Here is a 22,870-nt window from a genome sequence, read left to right on the forward strand (position 1 = left end):
ATTCATCATTTACAAATGAGGAAAACATCAAGAAGGAAGAAAAACTCCTCCCTCCTAAATTCATCAATCCTGTGGCTATTTTCAGGGAGGGTTTTGGTTGACAAAATCCAGAGTCCTCAATTTCCTGAAGAGGAATCCATTTTTAAGGTCAAGAAGAATTTTCGGGCTTTTCTTTGCTGTGGCCCATGAACTCCAGCCCTTCAGTAGGCATCTCTTTCTCCTTTATTGCTTTCTGAACACACTGCTGGTAGCGCCTGAAGAGATCAGTACACAGGTCCCCGGAGCCGTCCCCCTTGAGAAACTTCTCGGCAAACCAGTGATTGAAGCACTGATGGTACTCGCGCTTCACATCCGTGCAAGCCTCTCCAACGCTGTTCATGGCCTCTTTGGCCCTTTTCTGCCGGCAAAGCCAGCCTCTTCTGTTCAGCTGATCATCGGAAGGTTCATTTCGTTTTATGTGATGAATTGTTGCCCAATACCAGAACAATGAAGATCTGCAAACTAAATTTGTTTTAATATTTCTTCAAGATTGTCTGTTTAGTTCTCTGAAGCTTATCTGAAATTCTCTCCTACATGGATTTCTTAGCTTGTTTGCATACACATTAGTCTGCTTGGTTGACAAATTTCGTATTTAAATTGGAAATAAGTCTCAATATTCACCTCTTATGTAACATAGCCATTGAAATGATAACACCACAAATGCTCTGAGTGGTTACTCGAATGTCTCCATAGCTTGATCCAAAGTTGTCATTCCAGACTTAAAATTTTCTTCTCCTAACCCTATCTCATGCATGGCAAACACACATACGGTATTCACTTCAGGCCTCTTTATCCTCTCACACTGCACCTTCTTCACTTGGGACCTGCTTGTTCCAGCTGTGCCTGCAGCAATCCAATTTTTCATCTAGGAGCCCTTTTCTTTCTCCCTGAAGCCCTTTTTCATCCCTTCCCACCTTGCTTGGCCCTATTGAACAGAATTATAGCTACTTTTGAGTTTCTTAACATCTTTCTTTGTTCTTTTTTCTTGATATCTACTATGGACCTTCTTTCCTGAGACTTGGGTTATTTAAATGCACACATATCATCCCACTTCAAATATAAATGCTTGGAAGATTTGCACCAATTTTCATACCTCAGGCACGGGCCATGAGGGGGTTACGGAGGACTCCTAGCTTTTTCACTTTGTATTGTTTTTGTATGGTTTTGTTTTTCCATGCATGCATACAGACTTACTGTATAATTATTGTTCCCATATGTATTTTTAAATTGTCATTTTATAGTATTAATATCTCAAACATTAAGCCTTTTATTTGCACATCTGTAATCACACATTTGGAGGTCAAATGCCTCCAAATGCCTGTTACTTCGCCGGTAAACATTTAGTGCAATTGCCAGTGACCTGCAACAACCCAGCTGGTCGACCCAGAAGTGATGCTTTAATAAAAAAATCTTGTAACTTCAGGCTTATTAGACTAACTTGTTTATATTCCTTTTTCGTTAGTCACATCTCTTATAACCCCAGAAGATGAAATCAAGAGTCTTATTAAATTACTACTCTAAAAAGAATACAGTAGAATTCCTTTCAAAGGAAAGACTGCTCTTGTGGACATTTTATTGATACAAGTGCTCAATTGCAAATGAACTCTTCTTTCTTCTCTTACTTTAGCTTTTAGAATCAACTTCAAACTCTGCCAGCCTCCAGGGCTTAACAAATATGGACCAAACATTTCTTAAAATTAACATTATCAACAGACACTGAGAAAACAAAATATCTAAAAGCAGCCATTGATTTGGAGGAGAAAATACAGAATACAACCTGGATTATCTTGAGATTCTAGCAAGAAAGATCAATCAAAGATGTCACAGTTACGCTAGGCTGCACTGGTCATTTTATAACACTCTCACCAAAAGAAAAGTTCTTCAAAATGCCTGCATGCAGTTTGGTACATCTATGACAGCTCTGGAATGGAAGAGTTATTTCACTGTTTCAGTTCAATTTAAATCTCAGCTTCCCCCAGGAGCCTGTTATGTCCTCACTGTGAATACATTTGTATAAATCTTTCTCAAGCCATCCACTTTTCCCAGCTTCTTCAGTAATGCATCTTGTATATGAATGACCTGCTACCGAAATCCACGCATAGTTCCTTCTTACTTTCTACTTCTGTTGCTTAACAGAAGCCGCACCCTCTCTGGTTTCCAGAATTCAGCTACCAGCATCTTGCTTATCATAGTCACAGTATCGATTACTCCATAAATTCTGATTCCGAATGTTGCATCTGCTTTTGCATGATCAGCAGGCCCAGCTGGACATGTAGGTCACCTCCTTCTGCAACTGTTCCCACCACACACGCTGGTATTTATGAAGAAAATCTGAACAGTTGTTTGTCACTGAACAACACCAGTCTATTTCTGGATCCTTGTGAAATAAATATTCTTCTTGCCCCAACCCCTCTCTCTCCATTTGTCCACAACCTATGATAAGCAGGGCAGTGATGTCCTTCCAGTTCATCTCTACACTGAAAATGAGAGAACAAGAAAATATAAGCGCTAAGGAGCAAGAACCCCTCTGCTATCCTTACAAATGGACTGAAAACAAGGAGCTCAGCCAGTGTGGAAAAGAAAGCTACGCTCATCAACATCCTCTGCAATTTAAAGGATGCTGGGTTTGTGTGTGTGTGTTGTGTGTGTGTGTGTGTGTGTACGCACAGGCATGCGCACACACTTCATCAAAGACCTTGAACACACCCTGTAGGTATGATCTCCTGGAAACTTTAAAAATAAATGGTGATTCCATCAGCTTCTAGAAGCTTTGCTCCTTATCCTTTCCCCAAGCCAAGATTTCTTAGTTTTCCTCATATTTCTACCTCAAAAGAAGTCTGCCATCATTTCCAGGGTACTTATAGCTTAGCAATCATTACAGGTTTTTAAATCTTCTACTGCAATTTCAAAGTATTTACATCTGGCCAGTGAGATAGCTCAGCAGACTAAAGTGCCTGCTTAGGCAAACTTAGGCAAGTGCAGGGACCAAGGCTTGATCCCCGGCACCACATGCCATGCCAGCCCTGCTCCCAAGGCAGGCTGAGCAGGCCATAGAGTTGAGGGGTGGGTGGAATAGTGCCAGCCCTGCTCCCAAGGCAGGCTGAGCAGGCCATAGAGTTGAGGGGTGGGTGGAATAGTGGTGTACACCTATAATCCCAGTACTGGGGAGGCTGAGAAGAGGAGGATAACCGAGTCCAGTTGTGTGGTGAGACCCTGCAACAACCAAGTACATTACATAATAATAATAATAATAATAATAATAATAATTACAAATATTCACATCTTCTGAGCTCTTAGGAAAAAGACTGTCAAATTTATCGGATATATTAGACTCACCTAATTGATTACAGAAAACCTAAATGGCTTCCAAAAAAAAGATTTGGATGAATTCATGAGAGACAAAAACAGGTACGAAAAGAAGACAGGATTTTTTTTTTTTTTTCCTGTATTTAGGACAAGGTCTACAGGGTGCACAAGGTCTCACTACATAGATCAGATGCCTGGTGATTCTCCTGTTTTCAGCCTCCCACGCCCTAGGATTACAAACGCGTACCACCAAGCCTAGTCTCAATCACCTTCTCAGCCTGCCACAGGGGGACGGCTGGTATGGCAGGGATCAAACCCTGGCCACTGTGCTCTGCCTAAGCAGGTACTTTAGTCTACTGAGCTATCAGGTCAGCCCTAGAAGACAGGAGTTAAATCAAGAGGCTGCACATGCATTGTTTCAGCTGCTACATGAAAATGCAAACCTTGTTTATAGTTTGGCAACTATCACAATTACCTGAAAACCACAAAATGTACACAAGTCGCCTCATCCATATATCCATGAACACTCATGTTTGTGAGCAGGAATGCCACAGTAAATCACATTCAGGTTTAATATTCATGCTTAAATATCAAGAAAGACAACAAGACCTAGAATTTGTTTTATTCCCACCCTTGTTCCTCTGTGTCTACAGAAAAAGCTCTCACCCCAGCAGGTCTATTTAGCTCATACTTCTGGCTAGAGGATAAGGGGAGTCAATATCAACTCAGCAAAAATAAACACAAGCAGACAAGCGTGGTTTCATCATTTTGTGACAGATGCCATTATGTATTCCTTATTTCCACAGGCCAGGGCAGAGTCCTAGAGAACAATTTAAAGAAAATGGAGCTGTGGGGCCCTTTCCAAGGACGAAGAAAAGAGGCCTAGCTAATGATTCACTGATGTACAAATTCACCTGAGTTAAATTCTTTTTTATAAAACCCACAAAGGACTGTCAAAGGATGCCACGCCCAACCTACTGCCTTTCTCAAGAGAAATTCCCTCAGAGAATGAGGCTCTGCCCCACAACACATTCACGATTAACTTTCCAATTCCTTCAAGGCTGCTTCAAGACTAGTGTCATTCCAGATACCCGGGAAAGATGTTAACTTATTACATGCTGTAGACTTCCTCAGCCACTAGGATTGAGTCTTCCCACTTGAGGCAGGAGCCTTGTTCAGGGCAGGACTTAATCATTAAGGCTCTGGCCACTGGACTGCTGCTTCCCCTGAAAGCAAACATGAAGATGTTGGACTCAGTGTAGGTACATTTTATTTTTTTTTTTTAATCTTTTTAAGACAGGGTCTCATTACACTGTTTAGGCTGGCCTTGAGCTCACTTTATAGCCCAGGCTGGTCTCAAACTCGCAATGATTATCCTGCCTCAGCCTCCACAGTGTACTCAGGGTAGACAGAGAGAATTTTTTTTTTGGCAGAACCGGGGATTGAACTCAGGCCCTTTCTACTGAGCCATCTCCCCGCTCCCCACACAGAGAGGATAAAAATACATATTTTTTAATATTGTGGTAATAAGAAACATTACTAAGTAATTTACTTTTATGATGATTCCTCTGTATAGTGAGATGCAAAGACATTTGTGGAATCATTTTAATATTCTTCTAGGAGTTTCAGAAGGATGACCTTAAAGTCTTTGCCACCTTATACAACAGCAGAGCTTAGCCTGATCCACCGGGTCAGCGCAGCCCAGGAATTAATGACCTGGCTGTGACTCATTTTTCAAAGAAAGAGAAAGGATTATCACTCGATGGTGAGGAAAAGGCACTGACAAAGGACAAAAGCATAATCATGTCAATGACGAAGAGTCACACTTGAAGATAAATGCCGTCGTGTGCCACCTGAGGGCATACTGTAGCGGACTGCATGGGGACTAGAACCACAGAGCCAAGAGGGAGCTGGAAGTTGCCTGTTGTCCCACAACATTTTCACCACCACAGCATCACAAGGCAGGCAGTGGGACACAATGTACACTAGCACAACACATGTGTTTGTGGTGATGTGGAGGCCAGTACACCAGCACCACTGGCTGTGTAAAAGCATAGTACAAACAGCTACATCCAGGATATAATAATCATGATAACAAATGACTACATTACTGGCTGGTGTGTTTTTTATACTATACTGTATATATTTTGCTTGGGATTGGGTATTGATCCTAAGGCTTTACACATCCTAGACAAGCATTCTACCACTGAACAACATCCCCAGCACTATGTTATAATTTCTGTCATTTATTTTAAAGTATATGGTCTCCACTAGAAAAAAAAAAAATGTCTACTGTGACAATGTACATTTTTGGTAGCAGACTCATATATCTCATGCTTACTCTGCTTTTTATTATTGCATATTAGTTATAAAGACCAATGGGTTTCATTTTTGTTTAGTCATGCATGCATATAACATACTAAGATCATTTCCACCCCCTACTATTTCTCCCTTGCCATCTACCTGGCCCTATGCCCTTTTTCTTTTCTCATAGTCTCCCTTCTACTTTCATGCAGTCTTTTTTCCCTTGATAGAATCCAAACTCAAGAGGAAACACATGTTATTTGTCTGAGTCTGTCCTACTTACTTGACTTTTGATTTCATTTTCTTTTTCCCCATCAGATTAACCCTCATGCGGTTGTATCCATCCTAGCCCTGAGAGCAGAACTTCTTCCTATGCACAGCCTGGGTGTGCAGCGGATTGTACCATCCGGGGCAGCAGAAGCCCACTCCTGCATGCCTTCAGAACATACTCCTGATGCTCAGTGATGTATAGCTATAGGTGTGCGGCAATTTGCTTATTCACCTTCTAGGTTTCACGCTTTTCAAAATTTTAAGTTAGTTTTTGCTGCTGCTGAGTCTGACTTTTTCTCTGCATGACATTCTTGGTTTACTTATTTCAAGCATTGATTTTTAAATTTCCAATTCCTAGAATTCTTCAGAGATCGATGAGTAAACTGCAGAAAGGCAAAAGAAAAAAGAGTTTTCACTTTAATTACACCCTTCCTAGGCCTGCCATTTCAAGGCACTACAAAGTTAAAATGGATTTTATTTTTCAGACGCCTTTGAACAGCTTTATTGATCTCTCCAGCTCACAGAGCAGTGAGCTTTACACAGAAAACTCAATGGAACTTTCCTGACTCACCCTTTCCATCTGGAAGGCTGGAGACAAGGGTTTGGCAGAATCACCTCCTTCCTGCCATCTAGGGAAGAAAGAAAGCTTTCCGAACAAGCCTCTGTTGTAACTGATCATTCATTCTGCCATGTTCTCAAGAGGAAAATGAGGCCTAGTGGTGAACTAATTTCTATAAATCCACAAGCAAAGTAGGTCCAAACTGAACATACAAACACGTAACTTCTGGCCCTTTTAGAATCTCAAGATTCTGTTTTTCCCACGCGTCCCAAAGGCGTCAGAATGTTTGGCTTTTTGCTTCCTGAAAACAGTGCTCAATGATTCTATGAGAGGATGAATTTTTTAAAACAGAAATGCGCTTTTCTTCTTGCTCAGTGGCTGTGACGCCTTCTCTTACGGTTGGCACATGGAGATCGGAAGTCCCTGGCAGTGCTACAGAATTACTGAAAATGATTTCCCCTTTGGATGAGTGTGAAATCCCACAGAGACTCTGAGGTAACCTGAAATGCCCTCTAATGAGGTCAACAATGGCTGTATGTCTCCACCAGCCAAGCAGGCCTCGATAATGTTGATTATCAAGGGACAGCATGGGCTCCCCCCCCCCCCTTGCTCGGCTCAGACTCTAAGATGACACAGGTGGCACCATCTCTGGGTTAATGACAATTCAATTTTTTAGACTGCTTTTAAGAAAAAAAAATAAAAATACTGTCTATATTTTAAAACTGGACCACTTCCCCTACATTTTGATCCCCTCACAGGCTTACAACTTCAACCAGGAAGCACAGACCAAATTGCCCTCCTCGCTTTGCAGAACCACATTCGAATCTCGAGTCTGTCATTCCAGGGTGATTTCAGGAGGGCAGCTGATGCTTTCTGAAACTCTTGTGCTTTTCCCTGTGAAATGTGAATACTGCTTCCTGACTGAACACGTACCGGACAGCATGGGCTCCCCCACCTTGCTTGGCTCAGACTCTAAGATGACACAGGTGGCACCACTCTGAATGCAGACTGTCCTATTTTCTGAGTGGCTGTGATGATTTTCTTTATTCCCTTCTCCTGAGACATTCTGCATTACATTATAGTTGCCTATATATGTCTTCTTTCTTCTGTTCTCTTCTAATGGAATTTTCAAGAGGATAAATCCTGTTTTAATCATATCTATAATCACATCTTTAAAAATCCTGGGACTATAGAGACATCGGTGAGGCTCTATATAACCAGCACAGGCAGCAAACCGCAGCTCAGCAACAAGAAGGCTTGAATGGTCAGGACTTGGGCAGTGACCACACCTTCCCTAACCTTTACCCCTATACCCAACTCAGAGCAATCAAGAGAAAGCTAAAGATGTTCCCAAACCAACCATATACAGCATAAAAGACTTCTGTGTCCTCCCAGGCCAGCAGATTTCTGATTATTCTAAATTAGGCCACCTCCATTAATGGCCACACTTTTATTTATCCCACCACATTCCTAAAAAGGACATGGGACATGCTTCATTCAAAATGATGCCCTTTAAAGTGCCTGCTAGGGCAGATGCAGGGACTAGGGTTCGGTTCACAGAGTGCCATCCTGGCCCCATCTCCAGGGCATGCTGAGATGGCAATTGAGACTGGGTGTGGTAGTGCCTGTAATACTAGTGCTTGGGAGGCTGAAAACAGGAGGATCACTACGAGTCTGATCTGTGTAGTGAGACCCTGTAGACCCTGTACTTTAAAAAAAAAAAAAAAGATTCCTTTCATAGGCTTGTAAAGGGTTAATGTAAAAGTAATGTGATGAGTTAATGTAAAACTAAATATAAAAAATTACTCTGCTCAACTTTTTGTTACCCTGCTTCCTTGTAAGACCCCAAGGAGGCTTGGTGTACCATTGATAAATCATCAATAGACTGAGTTCCCAGAAAACAATGCTCCCAGAAAAAATGTATGCTGAGTAACGGTCACGCTGTCCCTAAAGGTACTGTTCTATGTTAAATGACAAATTTGTCTGCCAAACAGGATGCAGTTTCTACCTTTAAAACCTCTATACTTCCAAGGCTCCTGGCCGTTTGTCCTCTCCTGCATGAGTATGGTTAAGCAGTCTGGGACCCAGCAATAAAAGGCTCATATTTAAATTATAATTTGGACTCATGTCTAGTTTCTGTGTTGAGAACCCATAACATTTGGGGGCTCGTCCAGGATCCCATTAACTGGGATCAAAGAGAAACCAGTTTTTTCAAAGAACTGTAACCTGGGAAAATTCTTCAGCCCTGGACTTATACAGGTCTCCAAAAGTTTTCAAATTCTTTGTTGATTTGGACAACATGAACCATTTGGAACCTCTTGTCAGTAAGAGACTTATTTTTCTGTTAGGGTGCCCCTTTGTGAGTCACTGGAGGAGTTAGATGCAACATAAATTCCCTGGATTCTGCTCCCCTCCACGACAGTAGACTGGAGCATTGGATTTGTCTGTTGGTTGTGTTGTTTGTAACTATGGGTCAGACCGCTTCTGCTTCTTTGTCACCATTGCAATGTATTCTTGACCATTTCTAGGATCACAAACAATGAGCCTCAGGATCCCTATCGGCAAGACACTCTTAGAAAAAAAGGCCAGCCTAGCCTCCGGGCCTGTGAGCCACTTTTGGGTGGTTTTTGGCACCAAAGCTGATTTCAGCTAACTGCCTCAAAATGGCTAAAGGAACAGAATGCCACGATGTAAAAAAAATAACAGACCTTACTCTGACCTAAATAAGATTCCATTGGCCTTTGTTCTCTCAAGGCTGATGTTCATGGGCCCTAACTTTCAGATGTAAAAGTTATGTCAATCTATCTCAGATTAGTATTCCTGAGATACTACTGATACACTGTTTCTCTCACTGAGAGAGTATGCTTTCTCATAGATAAATATTCCCAGATTCTTCTCAGGCTGGAGGCCCCATGAGGTTTGTTTTCCTCATTTATTTTAAATTTGTTACAGGGAAAGCCCTGTGTTACCTTACCAGGGAATCTATGGGAATGTTGGCAGTTTGTTTTTTTGTTTAAAATCCAGCCAAGAGTCTAAATTAGTAAAGTAAAAAAGGGAAAACCAAAATTTCCTGGGATGTTGTTGTCCCTTTGTGTTTGTCTGAATTGTCTTGTTTTCTGTCCCCAGTGTGGCTGCATCCCCAGCTGCAGCTGCACGCGTGCTGGAGGTAGCCATCAAGTCCATAGCTTGGGCTAGGGCAATGGTATTAGCTCTTGTTCTTTCCCTTCAGCCATGGGCGTGACAGTCTACATGCAAATGCAGAAGAGCGGGGACCTAGCTCAGTTGCCCTATTGCATTGTGGTTATTGCCGCTGTGTCAAGTTACATTAGTCTTGGGCTTCTACTATGTGTATAGATTGAAAAGAGACACCACTGAGACCTCTGTTATGGCCAGAACAGTACAGAGCAAACTGACTGTCCTGGGCTACATGATTAAGAACTCTGATGTGTCCAGAGGTCAATGTGGTGAATGCTTTTGGGATTCCTGTTGTCTCATCCTGGGCACTGTGGCACCCAGGGGAGTTTCAGCCATGGGTGCTGCAGCTTCTGCTCTTGCTTCGTATTCTGGGTTTTTTCTCCCTCTCTCTATCCACTCCTTTCACTGTTGAGCTGATGGCCGGGTAACAACAGCTCACGGAGCTCACTAGCTCAGCTCACGGGCCCTTCTCTGTCCTACCCTTTCTAGAGAGGTTTACTGCTCACGTTTACCTGTCCCCCAGCCTCATGGGCAGCTGCTCTCCTGCTGTGGCCACAAGGAGGGAATTCTGAGTTCCCTCTTCCAGCCTGTGCTTTTTCTGGTTATTTGTTGCAAACTGCAAAAATAAAGTCTGCAGGAATAAGTTACTGCTTCATAGCATTTAAAAATACAAAATAAAAATATAGACAGAAAAAAAGTGTTTCATCCTAATTTAACCTGGCCAGAAATGTATCAGAGTACACTCTGGTTTTATAAAGATATTTGTTTGATCTACATATTTGTTTATAGATTTATATATTGTTATCTAAGCTTTACAGACTCTAAATCATGTTTTCTCCTGAGTTAGCAGCTGGTCTAAATGATATCTAAATAGATATACATATAATATAATAACAGTACACTTCATGTACTTTTTACTTATATAGTTTCTAAATTTGTTCTTACTAACCATGTAATAAAGATAAAGTAATTATTGTTAACTTCTTTTAAAATATAGTTTTAAGAGTTTGGTAGGGCTCAGTGACAGCCTTAGGCTGCACAGCTGGTGAGAAGGGACCCTAGTGAAGCAGGGTCACAAAGCAGGCCTGCCTGCTCAATACGACAACAAAAGTGGATATTTCACAAACAATATGAGGAAAAAATCAGTTTTCTTCTCCAATAAAAAATAAATGTTCCCGAACACAGACTCCTCTTGGGTAATTTGAAGAAAAGCCCTATATCATACTGGAAACGTTCGAACTGATTATGTGCCTTGAGAAAACTCCTTGGCATTTATTTCATCCACGACTCTGACACGCTCTCGCTGCAAGTTCTGCTTGTCCTCTTACATTCCCTGGAAATCACTGCTTGGAGTTAGACAAGGTCAGCGGCCAGTGAGATAGCTCAGCAGTCTAAAGTGCCTGCTTAGGTAAGCATGCAGGGACTGCAGTTTGATCCCCAGCACCACATGCCACACCAGCCAGGCCCCCAGGGTGGGCTGAACTGGCCACATACAAAAAAAAAAAAAGAAAGAAAGAAAATTTTTAAAATGAAGCAAGACCGAAGTCATTCACTCCACATGACTGGTGCTGAAATGAATCCGCAGTGATTCTGAATGCCCCACTCAAATGGCTAGTGTGTGTTATGAATCTACGACGTCTGCTCTGTGGCTGGAAAGAGGAAAAGCAGGTGGAATGAGTTCTCAGGGGACAGAGCCTGGGCCTGGGCTTTGAGCACGGAGTGCCTATCAGATCAGCAAGCGGCCAGCAGGAAGCAGACTGATACATTTGACCCGCACAGACAGCTTGTGGAGCGGCCTCTGTAGGACCAAGTGAAAGAACGGGGTGCACAGAGGGATGCAAATGGAAAATGAGTAACGAAATAAAGCAATCACAGAAGAAAGCGGCAGTGGCGCCATTTAAATCAGATCAGCCTACAGTCTGTGTGGAGAAGCCAACGAAGATAAAGGGTCTCTCATCTAGGAAATCAGAAAATGACACTGGGAAGGAGAGCCCACTACAGAAAACCAAGCTAGATGAGGTCAGAATTCAGGCAGTCAGGCTCACACAATTCTCTCCTGCAAAGGATTTCCAGCACTCGTGGGTGACCCACCATCACATAACCATTTTTTGTCATGACCAGATATTTATATGTCATCCTAGAGACATGGAATTATTGGAAATAAAAGTTTTACTCTATAGAGTATAACCTTACTATCAGTAGTAAAGCACATTATTTTTCTATATTGTTCTATTATATTAAAATAAAAATAGCACAACTCTCTGAACTATTTTCAGGACACCCTGAGAACACACAAGGTTGTGGGTATTTTCTAAAAACTGTCCTACTGAGTTCATTCCACATAACATATGCAAGTACTTTTCAACCTTAAAATTCACCAAGTAAAGCCTTCAAAATAAAACAACAACAAATCCAAAGAATACTCTCACAGCCCTCCCATAACTACTTTCTTTCACTGCACTTGAAGCCAAACCTCTGTCATCAACCTACAAAGAGTTTGTCAAACCCAAAGTTCTCAAACTTGTTTTTAATCTTGGAACCTCTTAACATTTAAAAATAATAATGAGGACTACAAATATTTTTTCTTATTAGATAGTTCTTTTAATCTTTTGGGGTTTTTGGTTTTGGTATTTTAGAGGACAGGGCCACACTGTGTGGTTCAGGCTGGTCTTGAGTTCACTGTGAGCAAAAAATGGCATCGAACTCAGTGACCTTCCTGCTTCAGCTTTTCAAGTGCTGGGACAATAGGTGTGGCCCACCATGCCCAGCTCAGATGGCTTATAGCTATTGTTACTTAACCCTTTTTTAAATTAAAACTAATAATGAAATGTTATTTCATTAAAATTAGAAAATAAATCTATTACATGGTAATATAATTTCTTATCACATACATCTTTTCTCCCAAAAATATTTAACATCAGGAATGCTATTATTTTACACTTTTGCAGATCTCTTCAATATCTGGTTCAGAGGACAGCTGATGCTCACATATATTTCTGCATTCAGTTGGTTGTAACACACTGTGTGGCTGAAGGAAATCCCACGTCACACAGAAAAGTACACTGGAAAGAATGGGACGTTTTATTAGCCTCGTCAGGCCACAGAAGGTCTTTACATATCTCTGCTGCTACACTAACTTCTTAATGTTTACTTATCTGTAGAACCTACCGCCTCTTTAATGATGTTTTCACACTCTTAAAAGTTCAATGTTGTATTTTATGCTTTGAATGGATCTTTCACCCAGGACTTGCAAGCCCTGGTCATGTGGAAAGTATTGACTCACTGGAGCTATTCTGGGTTCTCAAATACTGACACACTTCATTATAAAAAATGACAGTATCAGATATGGCACATATGAGCATCACCACTCACCTCACGAGAAACACCTTTTGCATCTGAGAAGGTGCCTGCTCACGAGGACAGTTACGAGTGCTCCAAAGCTCTAGCTTTTACTCAGAAGTCTGAACTTCATGTGTGGCAGCTAATACCATTACCAAGTGTTCTTCTACACATGACAGGCTCAACTGGTTCATTTTTTTCACTTGCCAATTATCTATGTCTGAAAGAGCGGAGCTGGTCCTCCACTTAATGATTCTAACACCAATGATGTTTTGTGAGAAGAGCAACCCAATCAGATTGCAACTCAAATGATGGCGCAGAGCTTCTTCTGGAGACAGCCAGGCTTTAGCATGCAGTCTTGACCTTTTTAAAGCCATCTTCCACCGTGGGACCACAGTGATGTGTCACAAGCACCGTAGATCTCACCTTTCGCTCTGTTCTGACTTTAGGAAGAGTTTAAAGGGCTTGGCATAAAGGTCCTGCCTCGTCGCCAATGCAATCCCCTTGCCTTTCCTTCCTTCCCGCACTGGAGTTTTGAGCCACTTTCCAAGTATGTCCTGCTTAGGCACACCTCCAAGCCACTGCATGGGCAGACTCTTGGTGAAAATCAGCAGATCCTAGAAGATTATGCTCAAATGTTAATGGCTTCAGGAGCCTTCGCTCTCATCTTACTCTTAACCACAGTACTTACTACATGATCTGCTGTTTGCAGCTTACTTATCTATCTCTTCCACTAAAATATACACTTCTTAGGAGTAGAAATTTTGCTTTGTATGTTAATCATTTTACCTCAAACATATCTATATCTATCTACCTGTGTGTGTGTGTGTGTGTGTGTGTGTGTGTGTATTAAAACTTGTTATGCTTGTTAAATTCATAGGAGGGTTAGATGGCCCTGGAGCTTCATTAGCCTTCCTGTGAATGGCAGAACTGATCTCAGGCATGAAAAAGCCATGGCCTCCAGGCAACAGCTGACTGCACCAGGAAAGGGTACCCCTGGCAGTAAGGCAGCTGCTGAGTCTGTGTAGCTAGCTTAGAAAACAGAAAAAGAGGATTCAGAGTGGAAGTGCACAAAGTAGTAGGGTATTTTACATAGGTAAAGTACACGTGTTTCACATCAGTCTGAACTTTGAAGACTAGCAGAAATGTGTTTCTGTGTGTGTGTACATGTACGGGTACTTGGATTCATACACTTAATTTGTTCTATGATTTTGGAAAATATGACCATGTCTGTGTTTCTGGGGGGAAAACAGCCCCACGAACATGTTTCTTCTTGTGACCTGATGCAGAGCTTGCAAAGAAAATGGAAATGATGGTGCACGTCTGTATACCAGTACTCGGGAGGCGGCGGCAGAAGGATCATTGTGAGTCTGAGGTCAGCTCGCACTACATAAGTGAGTTCAAGTCCAGTATGAACTGCATAGTGAGACATTGTTTCAAAGAACTATTTTTTTTGCAAATATTTCTGTGTAGGAACAAAATTATTTGAGAACAACATCACTGGTGAACCGAAGTGCCACTGTGTGTATGTGCACGCATGTGCCCATGTATGTGTGTGTGCATATGTGTGTGTTTAAAATCGATTAGAATACTTTGCCCCCAGGTCTCATGTGTTATGATCTGTCAATTTGACTTGTATAATAACCACCTACCAAATTAGTAAAACTCTGTGGTGTCTATGGATGGTTGACATACAGGCCACATACTGGGGAAGGAAGAGCCATCACAGGTGTGGGTGGCACCAGCCAACAGGCTTGTGGCCTGGCCGGAATAAAAAGGGACCCCCCACCTCCTGCTTGCTGCCGCCTTTTGCCTCTTGCCATTTCCATTAGAGGTGCATCTTCGTCTCCTCAAGGCTTCCCATGCAGCCTCTTCCTGCAGGCACTGCAGGGAGCACCAGGCCTCTAGCACTTGACTAGATCTTCCAGCTCTTCATCAAGTAGGCAGTCAGTTTGCAGTCTTCTACCCGATTCAGCACACAGACATTATAAGCTTATTTTATAAGTCTATATTATATTGTGTTATACTAGTTTTTCCTCTAGTAAACCCTCACTAATACATGTGCTAACTGTCTCGAATACTTCCCGATATATTATCATCACACTGTTGGGTGCTTTCTTTGCTCCATTCAACACCCTCTTCTAGGCCTCATGGGTTTCTCCAGGCCCTGAAATACATTGAGAGAACAGATTTGGACCAATACTCATTCAGATCAGGAAAAGGGAGTTCGTGTCCAAATTGTTTGTGAAATAACAGGTGAAAAAAGAGGTTCAAAAAGATGTCACCAACAGAGGCTTCTAGGCATCTTATTTTTTAAACTTCTCCGAAGTTCTCTAACAGAGAAGGACAGTTTGCAGTGTTTCCACAGCATTGCTATAGTATTGTGTCTGGAAAACTACAAGAGCTGCGGTTCAGCAGGACACACCTGGGGGGCCCATGGTATGGGAGGGAGGGAGGCAGGGGGAAGATTACAGGGAGGGAGGGAGAGAGGGAGGGAGGGAAGGAGGGAGGGAGGGAGGGAGAAAGGGAGGATCGGAGGGAGAGAGGGAGGGAAAACTAGCAGGAACAAAGTATTACTAAGGAGCAGTAATAATAAAGCTTTGAGAATACGCCCTATATTTGATGGAGCCACACATAAAACCTGACAAGCTATGCTGCGACTTTGCAGTACAATATATTAGTGGAGGGAGTCACCTGGGAGCTCATAGGAGACCACAGTATCCTAGATTTCTAGTCACGATCAACTTGCAACAATGTGGATTACAGAACAAAGACTATATGTTGGATACCCTTTATTGCAACTGCTCATTCTTTTTCTAAAGATAATTACTAAGTTCTGTCCCAGTACTGTTTTTTTTTTTTCTTTTTTCACTTTTAAAAATCCTTTAGGTGCTGCCTTTGATAAATCCTTTGTTACATACATTCCTCACCTTTCTTGAAGCACTTGAGTGGTACCACCCTGACATACTCTAACTACTGAGCACCTCATCTCCCCTGGTGGTAAAGTGAAGGAGCATCAAGTGAAAATCGGACGACCATGTGCTTTGTTATTACTCGTACCTTCTATTTAGCAGTTCATGCATCACTAGCCAAATACCTGGCATGTAGTACACATCAGGTGCTCAATAAATCAAAGGAACACAGTTGCTGCAGCTATGGTCCAACCCCAGGGGCCGCTGCAGCTCCGTGCAGCTGCTCTCACAAGTGCCCGTGAACCCTAGCGGACATCAGAATGGTGGCCTCAGTCCAGTCTCTCGGATGACGTGCCCAGCCTCAGCAAGACCCTCAAGTCTGAGTGGGATGCCAGGTCTCTCTTCTTTGATTCTTCTCACTACCCTATTGGCCTTACATTTTACCTTCCTAACCTCAGCAAGGCATCGCCAAGCCAACTGCTCCCTGCTAGGTACTCAGCAACAGCCTTGAGTCCTGCCGTCACAGCTGGACTAAGCAAGGGGGGCGCCCCTCTTCCCCCTGCTCTAATTTTGCACCACAACCTGGTGAGACTCAAGCTTTTGCTGCTTCCTGAATCAATCAATCGAAACCTGCTCAGCAGCAGGGCACTGGCCCCACTCCTGGAGGGAAGCTGCCCAGCTGCCCTGGAGGGCAGCTTGAACCCAAGCAGAAGAGAGCTGGAGCTTGCTCGGTTATTCTGGATTACGACTTATCAACTGACTCCCAGTGTACCAAGAGATTGGAAAGGCCTGGAAAAGTTGATTGTATGAAGAAGTGAGAAGTCTCTTCAGAGACTAAAGCTTTTGCTTCTTTCCAAGACAATGAACAGAAAATACTTCTGATGACCCTCGGTAATTTGCCACTGTCATGCTTTGCTGCTTCATGAACTATAGGCCAGGCATCAGCTAAAGACTCTGTCTTTGTGATCTATATAAGGTTCTTGGACTTTCCAAAGGGACAGTCGGAAGGCGAGTTCAACCACCAAAGACTTCAGAAAATTATTTGCACAGCTCAGCTCTATACAAGCTTAGGGTCACTGTAAGTACCGCAAGGAACCCTAACTCAGTCCTTTCATTGGTCTCCACAATAAAGACAACTCACTAACCATTTAGGAAGCTTTCTAGATCTTATTTAATATTATAGGGGCCAGAAAGAACCCTATATTGTACTGCATGGGGTTTGATTTTCTCTAGGTTGCTCCAGTTGTCTAGATAGCACGCATGCGTGCACACACGCTGACCTCATCTTCCCTGTAAGAGGCAGAAAGCCTCCTCTGCCTCCTCTGCCTCCTGAAAAACAACTCCCTTCACTCTGTTTTGGGCTTCTTCCCAAGTATGATCAGTAAGGACATTTTGTTCTTAAAAAGGCAGTTCTCTATTAAAAAAAATTTAATGCCATCTCTCAAAACAATACAATAAACTTCATAGTTAGTTTTAGACTAAACAACCAAGACACATAGTAGGTGTTTAGAAAAGAATGTCCAGGTAAATATGTATTTATTGCTCCAAGAAGGCTTTGCCCCACTGTGACCCAGTATGGAAGCAGCCTGGGGCTGAAGGACAGCTTATATTCCCATCTAATTTATAAAGGATTAGGGCAGGCATACATTAAATCCCTCCACTATACAGATCGTATGCCCTCTTAGGAACCTAAAGTGCTTTTCCACATTACGTCACTGATCCTCACAGCTTCTCTCTGAGGTAGGAAAAAACTCTGATCTATAACACGCAACTGAATCAGAGTAAATTAAATGACTCCCATGGCTTCCCACAGAGAGCACAGGGGAAAGCCCAGCCCCAGAGTCTCTGGAATGCCATCCTCAAGTCTGCCAAGGGCTTCCTAACCCAGGTTTCAAATGCTGCCACTGTTGCCCTCCCAGTGCTGCCCAAGTTTTCCCATTTGTGTTCCCTGAGTGGGGTTGGGGCACCGGAACGCAAACAGCCAGCTGCGCAAGCAAGCTCTACCACTCTGGCTTCTGACCTAGTGAAAGATGGTATCAGGGGGCCTTGGTCTCAGCATCAGAAAAACAGAAATGATAAATAATAGTATCCACCTTTCAGGGTTATTATGGGGATGCACTGATTTACACCCTCCTACACCCACTCCCCACACACCAACGAGCTTGCTCAGGAAAGGCCCTGCCTGGAGAAACACTATGTAACTGGTAGCTATAATTATTTCTTCTCTTCAAATTGTACATTCTTTATTTAGCAACCTTAAGTTGATTTTTTTTGGGGGGGGGCTATAGTTGACAACACTGTCTAACAGCAGAAACATACCTTCCAGCGTCCTATGCATAAGATTAAGTCCAATAAATTACTGTTCTATTATTCATCTCTCTTCCTCCTCTTCCTCCCTCCCTTTTTTCCTCCCTTTTCTTCCTTCCTTCATTCTATCCTTCCTTCCTTTTCTTCCTTGTTTCTCCCCTCAAGTACTGTCTAAATGCCTACTGTATGACAAGGAACATATTACTCTAAGTACTGTAATAAATATAACTTAGAAGACAATTTTCACCTTCAGATGGATTGATAACTGGTGGTGACCTTGCTACAACCCACAGAACTGAACCAGCTTGGTGCTGGGTGTGGGGGGCCAACCTGAGGGTTGCTGCCAGCAGTGTCAGAGGCATAACTAGAGGAAGAAGTAAAGCTGTTGGAAGCAAAAGAAGCTGTTGGTTTTCCTGGGCTGTAGATTTTCCTGGAGGAGCGTCTAATGCTGGCTTTTCTGATGAGCTTAGCTGTTTCGTTGAAGAAGCTCTTGGGACCTTACTGTCACAGAGAATGGCTATGATTCACTTTGGGGGAACTCTGGTCTTCACTCCAAGCACCATTTCCTAGCTCTGGAGGGAAACACCATACACTGCTCAGTCTCCTGGAGAAGCCTGTTGTTCTCATTTCCTGATAAGGACATAGCTATTCTCATCCTCAGAAGAGCTCGGGACCTCACTGTTGCTGAGGATGGCTGTGGTAACTTTTGGGGGAGTTCTGATTGCAGTGCAGACCCCTGAGCATGCTAGCACAGATCCTTCATCCCACTGGCATAGGCTTTCTAGCTTCCACCACTGACCTTTGGGCCTTCCCAGAGCAGATCTGTGAAGCTAGCCTTCATGAGACATTGTTGTGGGCTCTAGGCCTCTGGTTGGGCTTGTGAGAGGCATTGTTACGGGCTCTAGGTCTTCACCTGGACTCATGCAAGGCAATACCATGGGATCTAGGCCCTTAGTTACATTCTCTGGTCTTCAGTGTGGACAGATTTCCTACACTCTCTTTGTACGGGACTCTTTGGGTGACTATTATAAAATAATCTTATAATAAAGTGTTCTGTATTATATTGCTGTGCTTTATAAGCCCCAAACTATAACAGGAACTTATGTTCTAAGGAAGATATGTACACAGAACTTCACTTTCAATTTGATTGCAAAAAAAATTTAGAAAGAATCCAGGAGAAGGAACACCTAAATCTGCCCAAAGCTACCAGCATAGCATCCCTGTGAAGATGATGTTATGGTGGAGTCATGAAAAATGAATAGGAATTTCCCAAATAAAGAATATTTGTAAGGTTTGAGCAATTTTACTAGATATATATATGTATATATATTTCGTAATATATATGTATATATTTCATATACAACTCTTGTAAAATATAACTATGTGGTAGTCATAAAACTTTCTTAATAAACTATGAAGACTGAAAGCATGCAGAAAACAATTCTACTAAGCTAGAAATAAATTACTAAATCAGTTAACAATGTTATCAATTAAAATTAAAATCTTACTCAATGCTTAACTAGCACTGATTACAAGTAGTAGCAAGCAGAAGTTGCTATAGTTTGAGTCAGGGACATCCTCCCAAGGCCCGTGTGCTACAGGCTTTATCTGTAGCTCAGCGCGTTTTGAAGGTGCCAGAACTTTAAGGAACCTTGTAGGAAGCTGCAGATTAACAAAAGGCAGGCCCCCAAAAAGACTGTGGCCTTCAAGAAGTAGATTAGTGGCAGAGCACTTGATCTAGGAAAACTGGAACTCCCATCCTGTTAGCTGTCAAATACACTGAGTTTGTGGCCCAACAACCTCAAGGAATGAAGACAAGAATCCAAGGAAGAAGTTAGGAAAGTTTTATTATTATTTATAAGGAGAAGAGAGTAGTTCCCAGATTTCCAGAAGAAGTCATATATGAGATGGCCACTGAATTCCTTTGTCAGGGGTAATTAGTCACAATGTGAGAACAACATCGTTCAAACTACAATCAACCTACAGAATTACAAATATAGCAGTTTAGCTAATACTGATGCAGTCGGGAAATGAGTCAGGAAGCACAGGTACAAGGTAAGAGCAAAGGCAGTTTAGGGAAGGAATAGATCCGAAGCTCTGGTCACCCACCTCACCCACCAGGGCAACTGATGCCTATCTGGACTTACAGGACAAAGTACACTACAAATGCTACTGTGTATCCCTTGGGGAGGCGGAGGCCTGGCCACTGCCTCTTTATCTCAAGGCCTGGACTTCCACAGATACTCCTCCAGCCATGATTCTGGTGTCTTTATTTTTGTGCTGACTTCCTGGAGAGCCCAGTCCCTTTCTGGCTATATTCATTTCTATCTACTTTAGCTCCCTAGAATACACTCTAGAGTACAGGAGACCTTGAGTTTCATCCTCAGCAAAACAGGAAAAACAAGAGCATGAGGCCAACAGACCAAGGACTAACAGCTTCCAACCTACAAGCCAATGAAAACGCTTCCTTTTTTTTCAAGTTTATTATCTTGAGTATTTTGTTACAGTCCTAGAAACCTCACATAGGAACTTATATTTTATGCAAAAGCATACTTTTAGAGATCTTTTTTTCTGCAATAAATTTAGCATATTTCATAAATATATGACTCACTCCAATTAACAATAATAAAATTGAGCTTTGAAAGTATAATGGAGTAGATTTGAAGGGAAAATGAAGAGGGATACATTACAAAATTATTTTATAAAGTAATTTCTCAAAAATTGGTAACATAAATACTAATTGAATCTGCAGAATAATAACAACAAAAGCAGCCTTTCACAGGAGCACAAAGGGAATTTTATGTAAAGTCTTTTGTTTCGTTTTTTTAGCTTTGTGTTAATTCACATTTGTCTCCCTCTATTGATATGCTTCCTTCAGTCCAGAAAGAAGGCAAATTAATACTAAATAACTAAGTAATTACATTGATGTCTCTACCCAGAAATATCAACAGAAAGATAACTACTTTAAATCCCAATTAGTATGGTGAAGAGAGTTAAACACAAAGAATTTCTTAAAACTGTAACTTTTTAACATTTTGAAAAGACTTTTTTGGAATGGAAATCATATAAAAGATGACTTTTCCCCCTCTTTGTGATAATGGTCCATAAATTTTACTTGAAAAACACCATAAAAACTTGCATGTTCAATTAAGGATATTGGCCACTGGAAACAGAACAGAGTTCAAAATGCTTTAAGCACTAGAGTGGTTTTTTGCTTGTTTCAAACTTACCCCAAAATGAAATCCTGTGATAGAGAGACTTCAGTTTTCATTTAACCAGATTCATCACACAATTCTGTTCTATCTCAGTATGTGACTTTCTGGTCACAACAGGGCTGCACTGGCACCCAATGCAACAAATATCCCAAGTTAACCACAGGGTCTCTTACTTTTTCTTCCTTTAAATAGGCTTTTCAGGGGCCAGCAAGATAGCTCAGTGGTCTAAATCACCTGCTTAGGCAAGCTTAGGAAACCAAGTGGGGACCTTGCTTCAATCCACAGCTCCATATACTGTGCCAGCCCCACCCCCAGGGCAGGCTGAGCTGGCCCCAAAAAATAAATACATAAAATAAATAAATAAATAAATAGGCTCTTCAAAAGCCTATTTATACACACAGAAATCCTTTCAAGTCACAGAGTTCAATTAACTGCATTTCATAAGCCAGTCATCACCGTTAAAGGAATGGAATAAATATAATCAACTCCCACCCACCCCCAAAGAGTGGTGTAAGCCATGCTAAAATCTGAATATACCCCAGAGTTTTTTTACAGAGTTCACTGAAACATATTTCTGGGTTTTACCAATAATAATCAGTGGCTTCAGAGTGGAGCCCGTAAGTTTACATTTCCTTCACACTCCACGTGATGTTGTGTTTGCTCTCCCCGCGCACCTTGCACTGCCCTAAGGCGTGAATACCCTGATCAAATCCAGCATAGGTCAGCAATGGGGCAGGAGGGATGATTTTTTTTTTTAAATGATCAAGGTTTATCCTATATCTCTTAATATTATTTAAAAATTGCTTTTTAAAAATTATTGTGAAATTGAATTTAGTTTGGCATAAACCTCCTTCTGTATGTATTTTAAATTTGGTCTCAGCGCTGGGGATATAGCTCAGCAATCTAAGCACCTGCCTCTCAAGTGCGGACCTGGGTTTGATCCCTGGTACTGCATGCCATGCCAGTAGCACAATGCTGGCCACCAAAATCAGGCATGGTGGCGCCCACGTGTAATCACAGTGCTGGGGAGGCTGAGACAGGAGGATCACTACAAGTTCGAGCTACATAGCAAGACCTTGTACCAAACCAATCAATCAAACAAACAAGTAAATGATTAAATTTGGTCTCAGGGTTTCTCTGTACACAATGAACAGAAACATCACTTGCTGTGTAACCAGACTATAACCTTTCTTTTTGATTTCTTACTAAAGGAGGTAATTTTTAAATTAATTTATTTTTCATTAGTGTATGTTTTTAGTATGTAATATTTACATTTCTTATGGGAAACTGGATACATCGTGAGTCCTTTATTTTATCCACTTTCCCATCCCTTTCTCCCCTCTCCATCCATCTCTTGATGTCTGTTTTCTTTTATTCTGTACATGTTTACAATACATGTTTACATTTCTTGTGTGGAATTGGGA

General features: G+C 41.9%; 1 protein-coding gene and 1 pseudogene across 10 annotated transcripts in view; both read right to left on the bottom strand.

Annotated features, from left to right (window-relative positions):
- Positions 1 to 22,870, bottom strand: part of Rgs7 (regulator of G protein signaling 7) — a 544,505-nt gene that overhangs the window by 298,436 nt on the left and 223,199 nt on the right. The window lies entirely within an intron of this gene.
- Positions 7 to 379, bottom strand: LOC101571141 (annotated as a pseudogene).

This window comes from Octodon degus, unplaced genomic scaffold, assembly GCF_000260255.1.
Source record: "Octodon degus isolate 3935 unplaced genomic scaffold, OctDeg1.0 scaffold00017, whole genome shotgun sequence".
NCBI lineage: Eukaryota > Metazoa > Chordata > Mammalia > Rodentia > Octodontidae > Octodon > Octodon degus.